This window comes from Oncorhynchus keta, unplaced genomic scaffold (genome assembly GCF_023373465.1).
Source record: "Oncorhynchus keta strain PuntledgeMale-10-30-2019 unplaced genomic scaffold, Oket_V2 Un_contig_22810_pilon_pilon, whole genome shotgun sequence".
In the NCBI taxonomy this organism is placed as follows: domain Eukaryota; kingdom Metazoa; phylum Chordata; class Actinopteri; order Salmoniformes; family Salmonidae; genus Oncorhynchus; species Oncorhynchus keta.
The window spans coordinates 2,501-26,500 of record NW_026283064.1 but is presented as its reverse complement, the minus strand read 5'-3'; the positions used below and the strand labels follow the sequence as shown (position 1 = coordinate 26,500).

The 24,000-nt window shown below is 42.1% G+C and overlaps 1 pseudogene; it reads left to right on the top strand.

Moving 5' to 3' along the window:
* LOC127921626 (protein sidekick-2-like) overlaps positions 1-24,000 on the top strand; it is a 91,003-nt pseudogene that overhangs the window by 65,257 nt on the left and 1,746 nt on the right.

The following is a 24,000-nucleotide window of genomic DNA, read 5'->3' as shown; positions in this document are numbered from 1 at the left end:
ACACCTCCTATAGGTACAGTACAGCTACAACAGATACCTGACACTACACCTCCTATAGGTAGAGTACAACATCACTAGTACAGCTACAACAGATACCTAACACTACACCTCCTATAGGTAGAGTACAACTACAACAGATACCTAACACTACACCTCCTATAGGTAGAGTACAACTACAACAGATACCTAACACTACACCTCCTATAGGTAGAGTACAACTACAACAGATACCTAACACTACACCTCCTATAGGTAGAGTACAGCTACAACAGATACCTAACACTACACCTCCTATAGGTAGAGTACAACTACAACAGATACCTAACACTACACCTCCTATAGGTAGAGTACAGCTACAACAGATACCTGACACTACACCTCCTATAGGTAGAGTACAACTACAACAGATACCTGACACTACACCTCCTATAGGTAGAGTACAACTACAACAGATACCTAACACTACACCTCCTATAGGTAGAGTACAGCTACAACAGATACCTGACACTACACCTCCTATAGGTAGAGTACAGCTACAACAGATACCTGACACTACACCTCCTATAGGTAGAGTACAGCTACAACAGATACCTGACACTACACCTCCTATAGGTAGAGTACAACTACAACAGATACCTAACACTACACCTCCTATAGGAACAGTACAGCTACAACAGATACCTGACACTACACCTCCTATAGGTAGAGTACAGCTACAACAGATACCTAACACTACACCTGATAAACGTACTCACATAGTTATTCTGGTAGTCACATACTGACCACACAATACACCCATCAGTGTTGGTCTCTATTCCACTTCAAAGGGATCAACATTAAATTCATTAATACCCTCTGAATTGAAATGGGATTGGACCCCAACCCTGATTCCTGTGTCCCCATTCAATTAATGAGCAGAAAAGTCCATACCCTCTGAATTGAAATGGGATTAGACCCCAACCCTGATTCCTGTGTCCCCATGCAATTAATGAGCAGAAAAGTCCATACCCTCTGAATTGAAATGGGATTGGACCCCAACCCTGATTCCTGTATCTCCATGTTGTAAGCACAGCTCCTACCAGAACATCCTGTCAAATCCATGTTGACATCCACACCTTCCTGTCTGTCCTCCCCTGTAGGTTCCGTATGCGCCAGGTGAATATAGTGGGGACCAGTCCCCCCAGCCAGCCCTCCAGGAAGATCCAGACCCTGCAGGCACCTCCAGATATCTCCCCCTACAACGTCACCCTCCGAACAGCCTCAGAGACCAGCCTCTGGCTCCGATGGATGGTGCGTCCTGACTAGATTGTTTTCCTCATAAGGGCACAAAGGAACACAGACATGCATGTACACAATATCTGCTTCTCTGTCAGTCAGTCTCTGTCTGTCTCTGTCTGTCTGTATCTCTGTCTGTCTGTATCTCTGTATCTCTGTTAGTCCGTCTCTTTATCTCTGTTACTCTGTCAGTCTCTGTCTCTGTCTGTCTGTATCTCTGTATCTCTGTTAGTCCGTCTCTGTCTCTGTATCTCTGTTACTCTGTCAGTCAGTCTCTGTATCTCTGTTACTCTGTCAGTCTCTGTCTCTGTCTGTCTGTATCTCTGTATCTCTGTTAGTCCGTCTCTGTATCTCTGTTACTCTGTCAGTCTCTGTCTCTGTCTGTCTGTATCTCTGTCTCTCTGTATCTCTGTCAGTCTCTGTCTCTGTCTGTCTGTATCTCTGTATCTCTGTTAGTCCGTCTCTGTATCTCTGTTACTCTGTCAGTCTCTGTCTCTGTCTGTCTGTATCTCTGTATCTCTGTTAGTCCGTCTCTGTCTCTGTATCTCTGTTACTCTGTCAGTCAGTCTCTGTATCTCTGTTACTCTGTCAGTCTCTGTCTCTGTCTGTCTGTATCTCTGTATCTCTGTTAGTCCGTCTCTGTCTCTGTATCTCTGTCAGTCAGTCTCTGTCTCTCTGTATCTCTGTTTCTCTGTCAGTCTGTCTGTTTCTCTGTCAGTCTCTGTCTCTGTCTGTCTGTATCTCTGTATCTCTGTCAGTCAGTCTCTGTCTCTCTCTCAGTCAGTCTCTGTGTCTATGTCAGTCGGTCTCTGTTTCTCTCTCAGTCGGTCTCTGTCTCTCTGTCAGTCAATCTCTGTTTCTCTGTCAATCAGTCTCTGTCTCTCTGTATCTCTGTTAGTCAGTCTCTGTCTCTCTGTATCTCTGTATCTCTGTCAGTCAGTCTCTGTCTCTCTGTCAGTCCGTCTCTGTCTCTCTCTCAGTCAGTGTGTATCATACCCTCTCCACCTTCCTCCCCACCTCCTCTCTCTCTCCAGCCTCTTCCAGAGTGGGAGTACAATGGTGACCAGGAGTTGGTGGGTTACCGGGTTCAGTACTCCAGAGAGACATCTAAGGAAGGGATCCTGTCCCACGTCATCAGTGACCGGCTGGAGAGGGAGTTTACCATAGAGGACCTGGAGGAGTGGACAGAGTACGAAGTCAGGGTTCAGGCCATCAACGGCTTGGGCTCTGGGCCCTGGAGCCAGCCTGTCCAGGGCAGAACCAGGGAGTCTGGTAAGACTGGGGAGTCAGATAACACACTCATATTACACGGGCATTAACACACTTATACTGAACACACAGGCTGTGTTCTAACCTCTGACCCCTGTGTAGTGCCGTCCTGTGGTCCCACCAATGTGTCAGCCTTCGCCACGACTTCCAGCAGCATCCTGGTCCGCTGGGGGGAGGTCCCTCAGACTGACCGCAATGGACTCATCCTGGGATACAAGGTCAGTGCCACACGCACGCACGCACACACACACACACACACACACACACACACACACACACACACACACACACACACACACACACACACACACACACACACACACACACACACACACACACACACACACACACACACACACACACACACAGGAACCTAAACAAACACACTCACTATTACCCGTTGTCCCCGTGGTCTCCCAGGTGGTGTATAAGGACAGGGGTTCAGACTCTGTCCCTCAGTACTGGGAGGTGGAGGGGAACACCAGCCACAGTGTTCAGTTGAGTGGTCTGGGGAAGTACGTGCTGTATGAGATCCAGGTCCTGGCCTTCACACGGATAGGAGACGGCAGGAGCAGCAGGCCATCCATCCTGGAGAGGACCCTGGACGATGGTGAGCATCACTCACTGACCTAATACCTTGGGTTCAAAACCCGGGTGTCCTGCCCGCCACAACACTGTGTTAGCCTGTTGAGATAGACACAGCAATGAAGCGCCCCCTAAAGGAGGCTACTGGCCACGTCAAGGCTGTTCTACCCTCTGCTACAACCATTGGTTCTGTTATCCTCTGTTCTGGGATTGTATTGATAAAGGTAAGCGTGGACACTGTGCTGTTGTGTTGGTACTGTTCTCATAACCCATGTTCCTCCCTCTGTCTCCACAGTCCCAGGTCCTCCAGTGGGCATCCTGTTCCCAGAGGTCAGGACCGGCTCAGTCAGGCTCATCTGGCAGCCTCCTGCCCAGCCTAACGGCATCATCCTGGGTACGTCTACTACCACGGACCCCCCTCCATACATCCATTATCCTAACAGGGAGTAGTATTTCTAACGAACGGCTGTATCTAAACCACAGGGCCTCCATATCTCAGGGTCCAAGCTCTCATACCAAGACACTAAGCACCTACTGCTGTATCTAAACCACAGGGCCTCCATATCTCAGGGTCCAAGCTCTCATACCAAGACACTAAGCACCTACTGCTGTATCTAAACCACAGGGCCTCCATATCTCAGGGTCCAAGTTCTCATACCAAGACACTAAGCACCTACTGCTGTATCTAAACCACAGGGCCTCCATATCTCAGGGTCCAAGTTCTCATACCAAGACACTAAGCACCTACTGCTGTATCTAAACCACAGGGCCTCCATATCTCAGGATCCAAGTTCTCATACCAAGACACTAAGCACCTACTGCTGTATCTAAACCACAGGGCCTCCATATCTCAGGGTCCAAGTTCTCATACCAAGACACTAAGCACCTGCTGCTGTATCTAAACCACAGGGCCTCCATATCTCAGGGTCCAAGTTCTCATACCAAGACACTAAGCACCTACTGCTGTATCTACACCACAGGGCCTCCATATCTCAGGGTCCAAGCTCTCATACCAAGACACTATCCACATTCTGTTTATTACATTGTCCCTGGTTCCTCTAAGACACTATCCACATTCTGTTTATTACATTGTCTCTGGTTCCTCTAAGACACTATCCACATTCTGTTTATTACATTGTCTCTGGTTCCTCTAAGACACTATCCACATTCTGTTTATTACATTGTCCCTGGTTCCTCTAAGACACTATCCACATTCTGTTTATTACATTGTCTCTGGTTCCTCTAAGACACTATCCACATTCTGTTTATTACATTGTCCCTGGTTCCTCTAAGACACTATCCACATTCTGTTTATTACATTGTCTCTGGTTCCTCTAAGACACTATCCACATTCTGTTTATTACATTGTCCCTGGTTCCTCTAAGACACTATCCACATTCTGTTTATTACATTGTCCCTGGTTCCTCTAAGACACTATCCACATTCTGTTTATTACATTGTCCCCGTACTGAATCGCCCTGTTCCTCTCTCTAGCCTATCAGATCACACACAGACGGAACACCTCCAATAGCAACGCTGCCACTGTGGACGTGCTGAGCCCCAGTGCACGACAGTATACAGCATCTGGACTGAAACCAGAGTCCGTCTATGTGTTCCGCCTCACCGCTCAGACGCGCAAGGGCTGGGGAGAAGCTTCAGAGGCCCTGGTGGTCACGACAGAGAAGAGAGGTAGGTACTGACCCGACTGGGGAGGAAATAGTGCTGGGGGAGAGGCTGTAGAGGCCCTGAAGGTCACGACAGAGAAGAGAGGTAGGTACTGACCCGACTGGGAGGAAATAGTGCTGGGGGAGGCTGTAGAGGCCCTGAAGGTCACGACAGAGAAGAGAGGTAGGTACTGACCCGACTGGGAGGAAATAGTGCTGGGGGAGGCTGTAGAGGCCCTGAAGGTCACGACAGAGAAGAGAGGTAGATACTGACCCGACTGTAGAGGAAATAGTGCTGGGGGGAGGCTGTAGAGGCCCTGAAGGTCACGACAGAGAAGAGAGGTAGATACTGACCCGGCTGTAGAGGAAATAGTGCTGGGGGAGGCTGCAGAGGCCCTGGTGGTCACGACAGAGAAGAGAGGTAGGTACTGACCCGACTGTAGAGGAAATAGTGCTGGGGGGGAGGCTGTAGAGGCCCTGAAGATCACGACAGAGAAGAGAGGTAGATACTGACCCGGCTGTAGAGGAAATAGTGCTGGGGGAGAGGCTGTAGAGGCCCTGAAGGTCACGACAGAGAAGAGAGGTAGATACTGACCCGACTGTAGAGGAAATAGTGCTGGGGGAGGCTGCAGAGGCCCTGGTGGTCACGACAGAGAAGAGAGGTAGATACTGACCCAACTGGGGAGGAAATAGTGCTGGGGGAGGCTGTAGAGGCCCTGAAGGTCACGACAGAGAAGAGAGGTAGATACTGACCCGACTGTAGAGGAAATAGTGCTGGGGGAGGCTGCAGAGGCCCTGGTGGTCACGACAGAGAAGAGAGGTAGATACTGACCCGACTGTAGAGGAAATAGTGCTGGGGGAGGCTGTAGAGGCCCTGAAGGTCACGACAGAGAAGAGAGGTAGATACTGACCCGAGTGTAGAGGAAATAGTGCTGGGGGAGGCTGTAGAGGCCCTGAAGGTCACGACAGAGAAGAGAGGTAGATACTGACCCGACTGTAGAGGAAATAGTGCTGGGGGGGAGGCTGCAGAGGCCCTGGTGGTCACGACAGAGAAGAGAGGTAGATACTGACCCAACTGGGGAGGAAATAGTGCTGGGGGGAGGCTGTAGAGGCCCTGAAGGTCACGACAGAGAAGAGAGGTAGATACTGACCCGACTGGAGAGGAAATAGTGCTGGGGGGGAGGCTGCAGAGGCCCTGGTGGTCACGACAGAGAAGACAGGTAGATACTGACCCAACTGGGGAGGAAATAGTGCTGGGGGGAGGCTGTAGAGGCCCTGGTGGTGGAAATAGTGTGAACATAATGTAGCTTTCAATTATTTACTTCTTTCATTTATTATTTTACATATTATTTGTGTTTTCATGTGTTTATTTATTCATTTATTTAGTTATTTATATTTGTATTTTCGCATCTATTTATTTGCATATATTTATTCATTTATTCATTCATTGATTTACTGATTTATTACAGTCATTGCGGTTATGTATGGGAACGGTGATTGACAGTGTGTGTGTTTGCCCTGCCCCCTCAGCGCGGCCCCAGCCAGCCAGCCGTCCCACAGTGCCCCAGGAGGACGTGCAGGCGCGCAGCGTGATGTTGTCATGGGAACCAGGTAGCGACGGCCTGTCACCTGTCCGATACTACACGGTGCAGTACAGAGAGCTACCAGACAGTAACTGGACTGTCCACTCTGCATCGGTCAACCACGAGGCCAGCTCCTACATAGTGGACAGGTACAGTACACACCCTACCTAGTACCCCTACCCAGCACCCTCACTAATACCTAGCACAATACCTAGTACCCTATCTAGTGTAGGTCAGAAGGCAGAGAGACCTTATTCACATTTAAAGGACTGTGTTTATATAGGGTTATGAATGTGTAATGTGGGGTTATGAATGTGTTATGTAGGGTTATGAATGTGTTTATGTAGGGTTATGAATGTGTTATGTGGGGTTATGAATGTGTTATGTAGGGTTATGAATGTGTTATGTAGGGTTATGAATGTGTTATGTAGGGTTATGAATGTGTTATGTAGGGTTATGAATGTGTTATGTAGGGTTATGAATGTGTTATGTAGGGTTATGCATGTGTTATGTAGGGTTATAAATGTGTTATGTAGGGTTATGAATGTGTTATGTAGGGTTATGAATGTGTTATGTAGGGTTATGAATGTGTTTATGTAGAGTTATGAATGTGTCATGTAGGGTGATGAATGTGTTATGTGGGGTTATGAATGTGTTATGTAGGGTTATGAATGTGTTATGTAGGGTTATGAATGTGTTATGTGGGGTTATGAATGTGTTATGTAGGGTTATGAATGTGTTATGTGGGGTTATGAATGTGTTATGTAGGGTTATGAATGTGTTATGTAGGGTTATGAATGTGTTATGTAGGGTTATGAATGTGTTATGTGGGGTTATGAATGTGTTATGTAGGGTTATGAATGTGTTATGTAGGGTTATGAATGTGTTTATGTAGGGGTATGAATGTGTTATGTAGGGTTATGAATGTGTTATGTAGGGTTATGAATGTGTTATGTAGGGTTATGAATATGTTATTTGGGGTTATGAATGTGTTATGTAGGGTTATGAATGTGTTATGTAGGGTTATGAATGTGTTATATAGGGTTATGAATGTGTTATGTAGGGTTATTAATGTGTTATGTAGGGTTATGAATGTGTTATGTAGGGTTATGAATGTGTTATGTAGGGTTATGAATGTGTTATGTGGGTTATGAATGTGTTATGTGGGGTTATGAATGTGTTATGTAGGGTTATGAATGTGTTATGTAGGGTTATGAATGTGTTATGTAGGGTTATGAATGTGTTTATGTAGGGTTATGAATGTGTTATGTAGGGTTATGAATGTGTTATGTGGGGTTATGAATGTGTTATGTGGGGTTATGAATGTGTTATGTGGGGTTATGAATGTGTTATGTGGGGTTATGAATGTGTTATGTAGGGTTATGAATGTGTTATGTAGGGTTATGAATGTGTTTATGTAGGGTTATGAATGTGTTATGTGGGGTTATGAATGTGTTATGTAGGGTTCTGAATGTGTTATGTAGGGTTATGAATGTGTTATGTAGGGTTATGCATATGTTTATGTAGGGTTATGAATGTGTTATGTAGGGTTACGAATGTGTTATGTAGGGTTATGAATGTGTTTATGTAGGGTTATGAATGTGTTATGTGGGGTTATGAATGTGTTTATGTAGGGTTATGAATGTGTTATGTAGGGTTATGAATGTGTTATGTAGGGTTATTAATGTGTTATGTGGGGTTATGAATGTGTTTATGTGGGGTTATGAATGTGTTTATGTAGGGTTATGAATGTGTTATGTAGGGTTATGAATGTGTTTATGTGGGGTTATGAATGTGTTATGTGGGGTTATGAATGTGTTTATGTAGGGTTATGAATGTGTTTATGTAGGGTTATGAATGTGTTATGTAGGGTTATGAATGTGTTATGTAGGGTTATGAATGTGTTATGTAGGGTTATGAATGTGTTATGTAGGGTTATGAATGTGTTTATGTAGGGTTATGAATGTGTTATGTAGGGTTATGAATGTGTTATGTAGGGTTATGAATGTGTTTATGTGGGGTTATGAATGTGTTATGTAGGGTTATGAATGTGTTTATGTGGGGTTATGAATGTGTTATGTAGGGTTATGAATGTGTTATGTAGGGTTATGAATGTGTTATGTAGGGTTATGAATGTGTTATGTGGGGTTATGAATGTGTTATGTAGGGTTATGAATGTGTTATGTGGGGTTATGAATGTGTTATGTAGGGTTATGAATGTGTTATGTGGGGTTATGAATGTGTTATGTGGGGTTATGAATGTGTTATGTAGGGTTATGAATGTGTTATGTAGGGTTATGAATGTGTTATGTAGGGTTATGAATGTGTTATGTAGGGTTATGAATGTGTTATGTAGGGTTATGAATGTGTTATGTGGGGTTATGAATGTGTTATGTAGGGTTATGAATGTGTTATGTAGGGTTATGAATGTGTTATGTAGGGTTATGAATGTGTTATGTAGGGTTATGAATGTGTTATGTAGGGTTATGAATGTGTTATGTAGGGTTATGAATGTGTTATGTAGGGTTATGAATGTGTTATGTGGGGTTATGAATGTGTTATGTAGGGTTCTGAATGTGTTATGTAGGGTTATGAATGTCTTATGTAGGGTTATGCATGTGTTTATGTAGGGTTATGAATGTGTTATGTAGGGTTATGAATGTGTTATGTGGGGTTATGAATGTGTTATGTAGGGTTATGAATGTGTTTATGTAGGGTTATGAATGTGTTATGTGGGGTTATGAATGTGTTATGTAGGGTTATGAATGTGTTTATGTAGGGTTATGAATGTGTTATGTAGGGTTATGAATGTGTTATGTGGGGTTATGAATGTGTTTATGTGGGGTTATGAATGTGTTATGTAGGGTTATGAATGTGTTATGTAGGGTTATGAATGTGTTATGTGGGGTTATGAATGTGTTTATGTGGGGTTATGAATGTGTTATGTAGGGTTATGAATGTGTTATGTAGGGTTATGAATGTGTTATATAGGGTTATGAATGTGTTTATGTAGGGTTATGAATGTGTTATGTGGGGTTATGAATGTGTTTATGTAGGGTTATGAATGTGTTATATAGGGTTATGAATGTGTTATGTAGGGTTATGAATGTGTTATATAGGGTTATGAATGTGTTTATGTAGGGTTATGAATGTGTTATGTAGGGTTATGAATGTGTTATGTGGGGTTATGAATGTGTTTATGTGGGGTTATGAATGTGTTTATGTAGGGTTATGAATGTGTTATGTAGGGTTATGAATGTGTTATGTGGGGTTATGAATGTGTTTATGTAGGGTTATGAATGTGTTTATGTGGGGTTATGAATGTGTTTATGTAGGGTTATGAATGTGTTATGTAGGTTTATGAATGTGTTATGTGGGGTTATGAATGTGTTATGTGGGGTTATGAATGTGTTTATGTAGGGTTATGAATGTGTTATGTAGGGTTATGAATGTGTTATGTAGGTTTATGAATGTGTTATGTAGGGTTATGAATGTGTTATGTGGGGTTATGAATGTGTTATGTAGGGTTATGAATGTGTTATGTAGGGTTATGAATGTGTTATGTAGGGGTATGAATGTGTTATGTAGGGTTATGAATGTGTTATGTAGGGTTATGAATGTGTTATGTAGGGTTATGAATGTGTTATTTGGGGTTATGAATGTGTTATGTAGGGTTATGAATGTGTTATGTAGGGTTATGAATGTGTTATATAGGGTTATGAATGTGTTATGTAGGGTTATTAATGTGTTATGTAGGGTTATGAATGTGTTATGTAGGGTTATGAATGTGTTATGTAGGGTTATGAATGTGTTATGTGGGGTTATGAATGTGTTATGTAGGGTTATGAATGTGTTATGTAGGGTTATGAATGTGTTATGTAGGGTTATGAATGTGTTATGTAGGGTTATGAATGTGTTTATGTAGGGTTATGAATGTGTTATGTAGGGTTATGAATGTGTTATGTGGGGTTATGAATGTGTTATGTGGGGTTATGAATGTGTTATGTGGGGTTATGAATGTGTTATGTGGGGTTATGAATGTGTTATGTAGGGTTATGAATGTGTTATGTAGGGTTATGAATGTGTTTATGTAGGGTTATGAATGTGTTATGTGGGGTTATGAATGTGTTATGTAGGGTTCTGAATGTGTTATGTAGGGTTATGAATGTGTTATGTAGGGTTATGCATGTGTTTATGTAGGGTTATGAATGTGTTATGTAGGGTTATGAATGTGTTATGTAGGGTTATGAATGTGTTTATGTAGGGTTATGAATGTGTTATGTGGGGTTATGAATGTGTTTATGTAGGGTTATGAATGTGTTATGTAGGGTTATGAATGTGTTATGTAGGGTTATTAATGTGTTATGTGGGGTTATGAATGTGTTTATGTGGGGTTATGAATGTGTTATGTAGGGTTATGAATGTGTTATGTGGGGTTATGAATGTGTTTATGTGGGGTTATGAATGTGTTATGTGGGGTTATGAATGTGTTATGTGGGGTTATGAATGTGTTTATGTAGGGTTATGAATGTGTTATGTAGGGTTATGAATGTGTTATGTAGGGTTATGAATGTGTTATGTAGGGTTATGAATGTGTTATGTAGGGTTATGAATGTGTTATGTAGGGTTATGAATGTGTTTATGTAGGGTTATGAATGTGTTATGTAGGGTTATGAATGTGTTATGTAGGGTTATGAATGTGTTTATGTGGGGTTATGAATGTGTTATGTAGGGTTATGAATGTGTTTATGTGGGGTTATGAATGTGTTATGTAGGGTTATGAATGTGTTATGTAGGGTTATGAATGTGTTATGTGGGGTTATGAATGTGTTTATGTAGGGTTATGAATGTGTTATGTAGGGTTATGAATGTGTTATGTAGGGTTATGAATGTGTTATGTAGGGTTATGAATGTGTTATGTGGGGTTATGAATGTGTTATGTGGGGTTATGAATGTGTTATGTAGGGTTATGAATGTGTTATGTAGGGTTATGAATGTGTTATGTAGGGTTATGAATGTGTTATGTAGGGTTATGAATGTGTTATGTAGGGTTATGAATGTGTTATGTGGGGTTATGAATGTGTTATGTAGGGTTATGAATGTGTTATGTAGGGTTATGAATGTGTTATATAGGGTTATGAATGTGTTATGTAGGGTTATGAATGTGTTATGTAGGGTTATGAATGTGTTATGTAGGGTTATGAATGTGTTATGTAGGGTTATGAATGTGTTATGTGGGGTTATGAATGTGTTATGTAGGGTTCTGAATGTGTTATGTAGGGTTATGAATGTCTTATGTAGGGTTATGCATGTGTTTATGTAGGGTTATGAATGTGTTATGTAGGGTTATAAATGTGTTATGTAGGGTTATGAATGTGTTATGTAGGGTTATGAATGTGTTTATGTAGGGTTATGAATGTGTTATGTGGGGTTATGAATGTGTTATGTAGGGTTATGAATGTGTTTATGTAGGGTTATGAATGTGTTATGTAGGGTTATGAATGTGTTATGTAGGGTTATGAATGTGTTATGTGGGGTTATGAATGTGTTTATGTAGGGTTATGAATGTGTTATGTAGGGTTATGAATGTGTTATGTGGGGTTATGAATGTGTTTATGTAGGGTTATGAATGTGTTATGTAGGGTTATGAATGTGTTATGTAGGGTTATGAATGTGTTATGTAGGGTTATGAATGTGTTATATAGGGTTATGAATGTGTTTATGTAGGGTTATGAATGTGTTATGTGGGGTTATGAATGTGTTTATGTAGGGTTATGAATGTGTTATATAGGGTTATGAATGTGTTATGTAGGGTTATGAATGTGTTATATAGGGTTATGAATGTGTTTATGTAGGGTTATGAATGTGTTATGTAGGGTTATGAATGTGTTATGTGGGGTTATGAATGTGTTATGTAGGGTTATGAATGTGTTATGTAGGGTTATGAATGTGTTATGTAGGGTTATGAATGTGTTATGTAGGGTTATGAATGTGTTTATGTAGGGTTATGAATGTGTTTATGTGGGGTTATGAATGTGTTTATGTAGGGTTATGAATGTGTTATGTAGGTTTATGAATGTGTTATGTGGGGTTATGAATGTGTTATGTGGGGTTATGAATGTGTTTATGTAGGGTTATGAATGTGTTATGTAGGGTTATGAATGTGTTATGTAGGTTTATGAATGTGTTATGTGGGGTTATGAATGTGTTATGTAGGGTTATGAATGTGTTATGTAGGGTTATGAATGTGTTATGTAGGGTTATGAATGTGTTATGTGGGGTTATGAATGTGTTATGTAGGGTTATGAATGTGTTATGTGGGGTTATGAATGTGTTTATGTAGGGTTATGATTGTGTTATGTAGGGTTATGAATGTGTTTATGTAGGGTTATGAATGTGTTATGTAGGGTTATGAATGTGTTTATGTAGGGTTATGAATGTGTTATGTAGGGTTATGAATGTGTTATGTGGGGTTATGAATGTGTTATGTAGGGTTATGAATGTGTTATGTAGGGTTATGAATGTGTTATGTGGGGTTATGAATGTGTTATGTGGGGTTATGAATGTGTTATGTGGGGTTATGAATGTGTTATGTAGGGTTATGAATGTGTTTATGTGGGGTTATGAATGTGTTATGTAGGGTTATGAATGTGTTATGTGGGGTTATGAATGTGTTATGTGGGGTTATGAATGTGTTATGTAGGGTTATGAATGTGTTATGTAGGGTTATGAATGTGTTATGTGGGGTTATGAATGTGTTATGTAGGGTTATGAATGTGTTATGTAGGGTTATGAATGTGTTATGTAGGGTTATGAATGTGTTATGTAGGGTTATGAATGTGTTTATGTAGGGTTATGAATGTGTTATGTAGGGTTATGAATGTGTTATGTAGGGTTATGAATGTGTTATGTGGGGTTATGAATGTGTTATGTGGGGTTATGAATGTGTTATGTAGGGTTATGAATGTGTTATGTAGGGTTATGAATGTGTTATGTAGGGTTATGAATGTGTTATGTAGGGTTATGAATGTGTTTATGTAGGGTTATGAATGTGTTTATGTAGGGTTATGAATGTGTTATGTAGGTTTATGAATGTGTTATGTGGGGTTATGAATGTGTTATGTGGGGTTATGAGTGTGTTTATGTAGGGTTATGAATGTGTTATGTAGGGTTATGAATGTGTTATGTAGGTTTATGAATGTGTTATGTGGGGTTATGAATGTGTTATGTAGGGTTATGAATGTGTTATGTAGGGTTATGAATGTGTTATGTAGGGTTATGAATGTGTTATGTAGGGTTATGAATGTGTTATGTAGGGTTATGAATGTGTTATGTGGGGTTATGAATGTGTTATGTAGGGTTATGAATGTGTTATGTAGGGTTATGAATGTGTTATATAGGGTTATGAATGTGTTATGTAGGGTTATGAATGTGTTATGTAGGGTTATGAATGTGTTATGTAGGGTTATGAATGTGTTATGTAGGGTTATGAATGTGTTATGTGGGGTTATGAATGTGTTATGTAGGGTTCTGAATGTGTTATGTAGGGTTATGAATGTCTTATGTAGGGTTATGCATGTGTTTATGTAGGGTTATGAATGTGTTATGTAGGGTTATGAATGTGTTATGTGGGGTTATGAATGTGTTATGTAGGGTTATGAATGTGTTTATGTAGGGTTATGAATGTGTTATGTGGGGTTATGAATGTGTTATGTGGGGTTATGAATGTGTTTATGTAGGGTTATGAATGTGTTATGTAGGGTTATGAATGTGTTATGTGGGGTTATGAATGTGTTATGTGGGGTTATGAATGTGTTATGTAGGGTTATGAATGTGTTATGTAGGGTTATGAATGTGTTATGTGGGGTTATGAATGTGTTTATGTGGGGTTATGAATGTGTTATGTAGGGTTATGAATGTGTTATGTAGGGTTATGAATGTGTTATGTAGGGTTATGAATGTGTTATATAGGGTTATGAATGTGTTTATGTAGGGTTATGAATGTGTTATGTGGGGTTATGAATGTGTTTATGTAGGGTTATGAATGTGTTATATAGGGTTATGAATGTGTTATGTAGGGTTATGAATGTGTTATATAGGGTTATGAATGTGTTTATGTAGGATTATGAATGTGTTATGTAGGGTTATGAATGTGTTATGTGGGGTTATGAATGTGTTTATGTGGGGTTATGAATGTGTTATGTAGGGTTATGAATGTGTTATGTGGGGTTATGAATGTGTTATGTGGGGTTATGAATGTGTTTATGTAGGGTTATGAATGTGTTTATGTGGGGTTATGAATGTGTTTATGTAGGGTTATGAATGTGTTATGTAGGTTTATGAATGTGTTATGTGGGGTTATGAATGTGTTTATGTGGGGTTATGAATGTGTTTATGTAGGGTTATGAATGTGTTATGTAGGGTTATGAATGTGTTATGTAGGTTTATGAATGTGTTATGTGGGGTTATGAATGTGTTATGTGGGGTTATGAATGTGTTATGTAGGGTTATGAATGTGTTATGTAGGGTTATGAATGTGTTATGTGGGGTTATGAATGTGTTATGTAGGGTTATGAATGTGTTATGTGGGGTTATGAATGTGTTTATGTAGGGTTATGAATGTGTTATGTAGGGTTATGAATGTGTTTATGTAGGGTTATGAATGTGTTATGTAGGGTTATGAATGTGTTTATGTAGGGTTATGAATGTGTTATGTAGGGTTATGAATGTGTTATGTGGGGTTATGAATGTGTTATGTAGGGTTATGAATGTGTTATGTAGGGTTATGAATGTGTTATGTGGGGTTATGAATGTGTTATGTAGGGTTATGAATGTGTTATGTAGGGTTATGAATGTGTTATGTAGGGTTATGAATGTGTTATGTGGGGTTATGAATGTGTTATGTAGGGTTATGAATGTGTTATGTAGGGTTATGAATGTGTTATGTGGGGTTATGAATGTGTTATGTAGGGTTATGAATGTGTTATGTAGGGTTATGAATGTGTTATGTGGGGTTATGAATGTGTTATGTAGGGTTATGAATGTGTTATGTAGGGTTATGAATGTGTTATGTAGGGTTATGAATGTGTTTATGTAGGGTTATGAATGTGTTATGTAGGGTTATGAATGTGTTATGTAGGGTTATGAATGTGTTATGTGGGGTTATGAATGTGTTATGTGGGGTTATGAATGTGTTATGTAGGGTTATGAATGTGTTATGTAGGGTTATGAATGTGTTATGTAGGGTTATGAATGTGTTATGTAGGGTTATGAATGTGTTATGTAGGGTTATGAATGTGTTTATGTAGGGTTATGAATGTGTTTATGTAGGGTTATGAATGTGTTATGTAGGTTTATGAATGTGTTATGTGGGGTTATGAATGTGTTATGTGGGGTTATGAATGTGTTTATGTAGGGTTATGAATGTGTTATGTAGGGTTATGAATGTGTTATGTAGGTTTATGAATGTGTTATGTGGGGTTATGAATGTGTTATGTAGGGTTATGAATGTGTTTATGTAGGGTTATGAATGTGTTTATGTAGGGTTATGAATGTGTTATGTAGGGTTATGAATGTGTTTATGTAGGGTTATGAATGTGTTATGTAGGGTTATGAATGTGTTATGTAGGGTTATGAATGTGTTATGTGGGGTTATGAATGTGTTATGTAGGGTTATGAATGTGTTATGTAGGGTTATGAATGTGTTATGTAGGGTTATGAATGTGTTATGTAGGGTTATGAATGTGTTATGTAGGGTTATGAATGTGTTATGTAGGGTTATGAATGTGTTATGTGGGGTTATGAATGTGTTATGTAGGGTTATGAATGTGTTATGTAGGGTTATGAATGTGTTATGTGGGGTTATGAATGTGTTATGTGGGGTTATGAATGTGTTATGTAGGGTTATGAATGTGTTATGTAGGGTTATGAATGTGTTATGTAGGGTTATGAATGTGTTATGTGGGGTTATGAATGTGTTATGTGGGGTTATGAATGTGTTATGTAGGGTTATGAATGTGTTATGTGGGGTTATGAATGTGTTATGTAGGGTTATGAATGTGTTATGTAGGGTTATGAATGTGTTATGTAGGGTTATGAATGTGTTATGTAGGGTTATGAATGTGTTATGTAGGGTTATGAATGTGTTATGTAGGGTTATGAATGTGTTTATGTAGGGTTATGAATGTGTTATGTAGGGTTATGAATGTGTTATGTAGGGTTATGAATGTGTTATGTGGGGTTATGAATGTGTTATGTGGGGTTATGAATGTGTTATGTAGGGTTATGAATGTGTTATGTAGGGTTATGAATGTGTTATGTAGGGTTATGAATGTGTTATGTAGGGTTATGAATGTGTTATGTAGGGTTATGAATGTGTTTATGTAGGGTTATGAATGTGTTTATGTAGGGTTATGAATGTGTTATGTAGGTTTATGAATGTGTTATGTGGGGTTATGAATGTGTTATGTGGGGTTATGAATGTGTTTATGTAGGGTTATGAATGTGTTATGTAGGGTTATGAATGTGTTATGTAGGTTTATGAATGTGTTATGTGGGGTTATGAATGTGTTATGTAGGGTTATGAATGTGTTTATGTAGGGTTATGAATGTGTTTATGTAGGGTTATGAATGTGTTATGTAGGGTTATGAATGTGTTTATGTAGGGTTATGAATGTGTTATGTAGGGTTATGAATGTGTTATGTAGGGTTATGAATGTGTTATGTGGGGTTATGAATGTGTTATGTAGGGTTATGAATGTGTTATGTAGGGTTATGAATGTGTTATGTAGGGTTATGAATGTGTTATGTAGGGTTATGAATGTGTTATGTAGGGTTATGAATGTGTTATGTAGGGTTATGAATGTGTTATGTGGGGTTATGAATGTGTTATGTAGGGTTATGAATGTGTTATGTGGGGTTATGAATGTGTTATGTGGGGTTATGAATGTGTTATGTAGGGTTATGAATGTGTTATGTGGGGTTATGAATGTGTTATGTAGGGTTATGAATGTGTTATGTAGGGTTATGAATGTGTTATGTAGGGTTATGAATGTGTTTATGTAGGGTTATGAATGTGTTATGTAGGGTTATGAATGTGTTATGTAGGGTTATGAATGTGTTATGTGGGGTTATGAATGTGTTATGTGGGGTTATGAATGTGTTATGTAGGGTTATGAATGTGTTATGTAGGGTTATGAATGTGTTATGTAGGGTTATGAATGTGTTATGTAGGGTTATGAATGTGTTATGTAGGGTTATGAATGTGTTTATGTAGGGTTATGAATGTGTTATGTGGGGTTATGAATGTGTTATGTGGGGTTATGAATGTGTTATGTAGGGTTATGAATGTGTTATGTGGGGTTATGAATGTGTTATGTAGGGTTATGAATGTGTTATGTAGGGTTATGAATGTGTTATGTAGGGTTATGAATGTGTTATGTAGGGTTATGAATGTGTTTATGTAGGCAGCCTTTAAACACAGTGTTACCACACGATCTAGTATGTCTAGGATAACTCTAGGTTGAAGACAAGTGAACTGACAGGGGACATTCTCTCATGCCAGCCTCAAGCCGTTCACCTCCTACCAGTTCAGAGTGAAAGCCACCAACGACATCGGGGACAGTGAGTACAGCCAGGAGAGTGAGGCTGTCACCACACTGCAGGACGGTAAGGACATCATGGAAATGAGACTGACTGACTCCGTAGCCCAGCAAACTCGCTTTCCCAAACCTTTTTCAAATCTTGTAAATATTTCTATAGAGTTTTTTTAAGTCTGCCTGTAGTGCCAGATGGACAGGGTTTTGAGAGTTTGTTTAAGTCTGCCTGTAGTGCCAGATGGACAGGGTTTTGAGAGTTTGCTTAAGTCTGCCTGTAGTGCCAGATGGACAGGGTTTTGAGAGTTTGTTTAAGTCTGCCTGTAGTGCCAGATGGACAGGGTTTTGAGAGTTTGTTTAAGTCTGCCTGTGGTGCCAGATGGACAGGGTTTTGAGAGTTTGCTTAAGTCTGCCTGTAGTGCCAGATGGACAGGGTTTTGAGAGTTTGCATAAGTCTGCCTGTGGTGCCAGATGGACAGGGTTTTGAGAGTTTGCTTAAGTCTGCCTGTGGTGCCAGATGGACAGGGTTTTGAGAGTTTGCTTAAGTCTGCCTGTGGTGCCAGATGGACAGGGTTCTGAGAGTTTGTTTAAGTCTGCCTGTAGTGCCAGATGGACAGGGTTTTGAGAGTTTGCTTAAGTCTGCCTGTAGTGCCAGATAGTTTTTCAAATGAGGAACTATTTCGTTGGTTTCATTGAGCCAAACTGTCAACTATTTGAACCCAAGGTACATGTTGATTCAATGCTGTTTTTGCTGTGTCATCCTCACGAGACCTGTGTCTAGTCACTCCACTGTACTGGTAGACAGACAGTCCTCCTCACTAGGCAGCCATTTCTGTCTCTCTCTCTCTCTCTCTCTCTCTCTCTCTCTCTCTCTCTCTCTCTCTCTCTCTCTCTCTCTCTCTCTCTCTCTCATACTGAGCGTCAGAGAATCACACTGCTTGTGCTTTTTAACACAATAGCCCTACTGTGTGTGTGTGTGTGTGTGTGTGTGTGTGTGTGTGTGTGTGTGTGTGTGTGTGTGTGTGTGTGTGTGTGTGTGTGTGTGTGTGTGTGTGTGTGTGTGTGTGTGTGTGTGTGTGTGTGTGTATTTATACAGTCCACCAGTTCAACGATACCCCTATATCTGTCTCCACACAGCCCCAGACAAAGCTCCCACAATCCTCTCTGTTACACCCCACACCACCACGTCGGTGCTGGTCCGATGGGAGGTAAGTGGTACATTTGTAAGGTGCAGTTTTCTCTCTTCTAGATAGTTTCCTTGTGTTGTTTTTAAGTCTGGTGGTCTAGGCTGGGTTTACTGTAAAACACTTTGTTGATGTAGGACCGTGGATATAAAAGGTCTTTATAAATAAATGTGATGGATCCCTTTCCAGCCGCCTGCTGAGAAGCAGATAAACGGGGTGCTGCTGGGGTTCAGGGTACGATACCGGGAGTTACAATACGACCGCCTCCGTAGCTTCACCATACGAACCATCAACAGCCCCGCCTCTAACTGGGCGGAGCTCACTGGTAAGTTGACCTCTGACCTGTTTGTTTCCTTAAACTTTTCCTCAGCTCAGCCGTTGGGTGACTGTGGGTCTCCTCTGTTCACACGCTACCATGAAGACATAACATCAGTCTGCTCCCTCTTTCTCCTCCCTCTCTCTCTCTCCTCCCTCTCTCTCTCCTCCCCCTCTCTCCTCCCTCTCCCTCCTCCCTCCTCCCTCTCTCCCTCTCCTCCCTCCTCTCTCCTCCCCCCCTCTCTCTCCTCTCCCTCTCCTCTCTCTCTCTCCCCCTCCTCTCCCCCCTCTCTCTCTCTCTCTCCTCCCTCTCTCTCCTCCCTCTCCTCCCTCTCTCTCTCCTCCCCCCCTCTCTCTCTCTCTCTCCTCCCCCTCTCTCTGCCTCTTTATGGTGTCTGCTCTGACTCCCTGTGTTCTGTCCTCCCTCACCCCTCCTCCCACCCTGGTCCGTTACCCTCTAGCCCCCTACAGTGTGAGGAACCTGAGCGAGTCCTCGCTCACCCAGTACGAGCTTGATAGTAAGTCCACTGTATCACAGGAGGCTGGTGGGGAGGAGGGGCTCGTGGTAATGACTGGAGCAGAATTAGTGGAATGGTATCAAGTACTTCAGACACATGTTTCCATTTGCTCTGTTCTGGCCCTTATGATGAGCCGTCCTCCCCTCAGCAGCCTCCTCTGTCTCTCTCTCTCTGTCTGCCTGACAATCAGCCGTCCTCCCCTCAGCAGCCTCCTCTGTCTCTCTCTCTCTGTCTGCCTGACAATCAGCCGTCCTCCCCTCAGCAGCCTCCTCTGTCTCTCTCTCTCTGTCTGCCTGACAATCAGCCATCCTCCCCTCAGCAGCCTCCTCTGTCTCTCTGTCTGCCTGACAATCAGCCATCCTCCCCTCTCCTCTGCCTCTTTATCTGTCTGCCTGACAATGTCTCCTCCCCTCAGAGCCTCCTCTGTCTCTCTCTCTCTGTTCTGTCAGTCATCCTCCCCTCAGCAGCCTCTCTGTCTCCCACTGCCTGACAATCAGCCATCCGTCCTCTGTCCCTCTCTCTCTCTGTCTGCTGACAATCAGCCCCTCCCTACAGTCCTGTCTGCCTGACAATCAGCCATCCTCCCCTCAGCAGCCTCCTCTGTCTCTCTCTGTCTGCCTGACCCAGTCAGCCATCCTCCCCTCAGCAGCCTCCTCTGACAATCAGTCATCCTCCCCTCAGCAGCCTCCTCTGTCTCACTCTCTGGCTGCCTGACAATCAGTCATCCTCCCTCAGCAGCCTCCTCTGTCTCTCTCTCTCTGTCTGCCTGACAATGACTCCCTCAGAGCAGAATCTGACAATCAGCCATCTCTCAGCAGCCTCCTCTGTCTCTGTGGACAATCAGCCATCCTCCCCTCAGCAGCCTCCTCTCAGACACAATGTTCCCCTCAGCAGCCTCCTCTGTCTCTGGCCCTCTGTCTGCCTGACAATCAGCCATCCTCCCCTCAGCAGCCTCCTGTCTCTCTCTCTCTCTCTGTCTGCCTGACAATCAGCCATCCTCCCCTCAGCAGCCTCCTCTGTCTCTCTCTCTCTCTGTCTGCCTGACAATCAGCCATCCTCCCTCAGCAGCCTCCTCTGTCTCTCTCTCTCTGTCTGCCTGACAATCAGCCATCCTCCCTCAGCAGCCTCCTCTGTCTCTCTCTCTCTGCCTGTCTGCCTGACAATCAGCCATCCTCCCCTCAGCAGCCTCCTCTGTCTCTCTCTCTGTCTGCCTGACAATCAGCCATCCTCCCCTCAGCAGCCTCCTCTGTCTCTCTCTCTCTGTCTGCCTGACAATCAGCCATCCTCCCCTCAGCAGCCTCCTCTGTCTCTCTCTCTGTCTGCCTGACAATCAGCCATCCTCCCCTCAGCAGCCTCCTCTGTCTCTCTCTGTCTGCCTGACAATCAGCCATCCTCCCCTCAGCAGCCTCCTCTGTCTCTCTCTCTCTGTCTGCCTGACAATCAGCCATCCTCCCCTCAGCAGCCTCCTCTGTCTCTCTCTCTCTCTGTCTGCCTGACAATCAGCCATCCTCCCCTCAGCAGCCTCCTCTGTCTCTCTCTGTCTGCCTGACAATCAGCCATCCTCCCCTCAGCAGCCTCCTCTGTCTCTCTCTCTCTGTCTGCCTGACAATCACAATCAGCTCCTCCCTCAGCAGCCTCCTCTGTCACTCCTCTCCGTCTGCCTGACAATCAGCAGCTCTCCAGCCTCTCTGTCTCAGTCTCTCTGTCTGCCTGACAATCAGCCATCCTCCCCTCAGCAGCCTCCTCTGTCTCAGTCTCTCTGTCTGCCTGACAATCATCTGTGTGTTTGCCAGCATCCCACATCTCTGCTCTACCTCATTTGTCTTAATATTTAACCATCCTGTCATGGTGTTGTTTTACCTCTTCCTCATCAGGTTGTGTCCTGACCTTTGACCTCTTCACCCTACCTCTCTGCGTTTCCTTCAGCTCATATAGTTGTATGAGCAGTTCCACTGCTGTTGGATGGTCCTCCCAGGACGGATAACTCCTTTCTGTGTTTCTCCCCCCACAGACTTGAGTAAACACAAGCGTTATGAGATCCGCCTAAGTGTGTACAACGCCGTGGGAGAGGGGCCTACCAGCACGCCACAGGAAGTGTTTGTAGGAGAGGCAGGTAAGAAGCGATGATGAGATCAACTTTATTGTCCCTAGTGGTTCCACTGTTCTGTAAAACGAACCCAAGCACAGCTCAACTATTTATAGGTATTTGACATATGAATTGGACCTGGTCTGACCAATATCACTATCACTATTGAATGTTTACCCCTCCACTCCACTCCAGTTCCAACAGCCCCGCCCCAATCTGTGACCATCCAATCATCAACAGCCACCCAGCTGGATGTCACATGGAGCCCGCCTCCTCTTGACTCTCAGAATGGAGACATACAGGGGTACAAGGTGAGGATCACAATCTGGGCAATCACTTAACCTGAACCACTTCTAACATGTGGGTCTGTAGTATAGAATACTGTAGTATAGCATACTGTAGTATACCATGCTGTAGTATACCATACTGTAGTATAGAATACTGTAGTATACCATACTGTAGTATACCATACTGTAGTATAGAATACTGTAGTATAGCATACTGTAGAGCATGTGGGTCTGTAGTATAGAATACTGTAGTATAGCATACTGTAGTATAGAATACTGTAGTATAGAATACTGTAGTATACCATACTGTAGAGCATGTGGGTCTGTAGTATACCATACTGTAGTATAGCATACTGTAGAGCATGTGGGTCTGTAGTATACCATACTGTAGTATAGCATACTGTAGAGCATGTGGGTCTGTAGTATACCATACTGTAGTATAGCATACTGTAGAGCATGTGGGTCTGTAGTATACCATACTGTAGTATAGCATACTGTAGAGCATGTGGGTCTGTAGTATACCATACTGTAGTATAGTCATACTGTAGAGCATGTGGGTCTGTAGTATAGAATATTATAGTATAGCATACTGTAGTATAGCATACTGTAGAGCATGTGGGTCTGTAGTATAGAATACTGTAGTATAGCATACTGTAGAGCATGTGGGTCTGTATAGTATAGTATACCATACTGTAGAGCATGTGGGTCTGTAGTATACCATACTGTAGAGCATGTGGGTCTGTAGTATACCATACTGTAGTATAGCATACTGTAGATACATGTGTAGTATAGCATACTGTAGTATAGAATACTGTAGTATAGCATACTGTAGTATAGCATACTGTAGAGCATGTGGGTCTGTAGTATAGCATACTGTAGAGCATGTGGGTCTGTAGTATACCATACTGTAGTATAGCATACTGTAGAACATGTGTGTCTGTAGTATAGCATACTGTAGTATACCATACTGTAGTATAGCATTCTGTAGAGCATGTGGGTCTGTAGTATAGCATACTGTATGTAGTATACCATACTGTAGTATACTGTAGAACATGTGGGTCTGTAGTATACCATACTGTAGTATAGCATACTGTAGTATACCATACTGTAGTATACCAAGCTGAAGTATAACATACTGTAGTATACCATACTGTAGAGCATGTGGGTCTGTAGTATACCATACTGTAGTATAGCATACTGTAGAGCATGTGGGTCTGTAGTATACCATACTGTAGTATAGCATACTGTAGAGCATGTGGGTCTGTAGTATACCATACTGTATTATAGCATACTGTAGAGCATGTGGGTCTGTAGTATACCATACTGTAGTATAGCATACTGTAGAGCATGTGGGTCTGTAGTATACCATACTGTAGTATAGCATACTGTAGAGCATGTGGGTCTGTAGTATATCATACTGTAGTATAGCATACTATAGAGCATGTGGGTCTGTAGTATACCATACTGTAGTAGAGCATACTGTAGAGCATGTGGGTCTGTAGTATAGCATACTGTAGAGCATGTGGGTCTGTAGTATACCATACTGTAGAGCATGTGGGTCTGTAGTATACCATACTGTAGTATAGCATACTGTAGAACATGTGTGTCTGTAGTATAGCATACTGTAGTATACCATACTG